Source organism: Hipposideros armiger, unplaced genomic scaffold (genome assembly GCF_001890085.2).
Source record: "Hipposideros armiger isolate ML-2016 unplaced genomic scaffold, ASM189008v1 scaffold_278, whole genome shotgun sequence".
Lineage (NCBI taxonomy): Eukaryota > Metazoa > Chordata > Mammalia > Chiroptera > Hipposideridae > Hipposideros > Hipposideros armiger.
The window spans coordinates 2,665-4,417 of NW_017731628.1; positions in this window are offsets into that span (position 1 = coordinate 2,665).

Below are 1,753 nucleotides of genomic sequence, written 5' to 3' on the forward strand. Positions count from 1 at the left end.
GGCTGGTAACAAAGCTCTGGAGCTCCCTCCCTTGGCACCTGCAGGAAATGCAAACCAAACAAGCAAGCCTTGACCATGCACAGGAACCCTCACCCAAGCCCATCTCCTCACCACAATAAAAGCCCTCCTGGCTCTCTGAAACCAAGGACCTTACCAGGCTCTCCCCAGAAAGCCTCACTCCATACATAGTAAATCTCTTCATACCTTCTTGGTACGTGTGTGGTATCACCAGTCTTAATGGCCAACCAAATCGGGGGTTGCAGGGGTGCAGCAGAGGAGGGGCGATCCATTCTACCTCCATGGGGTAACCATGGCATCCCACTATACGATGTGTATTTTTTAAAATTCACTTTAAGTATAAGGAAACATCTAGGTTAAAACGAAAGGATGGGACAAGATATACCATGTCAATACTTGTCATATGAAAGCCTGCGTAGTTATGTTATTAAACAAGTTAAGCCTCAGAAAGGACTATTATCTGGGATGGGGAGATAATGACATATGAGAGATATAATGGTCAGTGGAAGAACAGAGAACCCAGAAACAGTCCCACACATGTACATGTCACAAAGTCTCCAGGGTAATTAATTCACTGGGGTAAGAATAGTCCCTTCAACAAACAATTTTGAGACAATTGAATGTCCACGTGAAAAACAATGCACCCCAACCTTCACTTCACAAAAGTCACTTGAAAATAAATCATAGGTCTAAATGTAAAGGCTGGTACCATAAAAGTTCTAGAAGAAAACATAGAAGAAAGTCTTAGCAAACTTGAGATATGCAAAGACTTCTTAAATAAGACAGAAAAGACAGAAACCATAAAGTCAAAAAGCTAATGAGTTTGACTCCATTAAAATTTTAAACCGCTCTTCAACGACACCATTAAGAAAATGTAATCCATATATCTGACATAAAACTTTTACTCAGAATACATTAAAAACAATTATAAGTCTATAATAAAAGAACAATTTAATAAAATCGGGCAAAAGAATTGAACACATACTTCACAAAAGAAGATATACATATGGCCAATATACACACGACAAGATCCTTATTATCATCAGTCATAAGAGAAATGCATTAATTAAAACCACCATGAGACTGGCCACACCAACCACTGGAATACTCACACAATTGCTCGTAGGAATGGGAAATGGTACAACCACTTTGGGGAGCATTTTGGTAGTTTTTCATAACTTTAAATATATACCGTACCTATCATATGAACAGCAATTTCACTCCTAGTTGTCTACCCAAGAGAAATGAAAACATATGTCCACACAAAGACTTGTGTGCAGCATTATGCATAGTAGCCAAACACTGGAAACAACAAAAATGCCCATCTATGGGTAAATGGATAAATAAAATGGAGTTTATCCATACAATGGAGCACTGTTTATCAATAGGAAATAAGGAACTGCTGATATCCCAACGACACTGATGATCTCAGTGCTCAGCAGAAGAAGCCAGACACCAAAGAGAACATACTATATGAATCCATTTCAGTGAAACTCTAGAAATCACCAGACTACCCTGTAGGGATTGAAGGCACATCCACAGTTGCCTGGGCTGGGGTTGTGTGGAGGTGGTTGACTGGGAAACAGAATAAAGGAACCTTAGGGGGGGATGATAAAAATATTCTGGATCTTGGCTGCGGTGGTGTTTTCACGGGTATATTCATTTCTCAAAACTCATCAAGTTCTAGCCTTAAAATGAGTGCATCCTATTTTGTGATCGCATTTGTTTCACAATA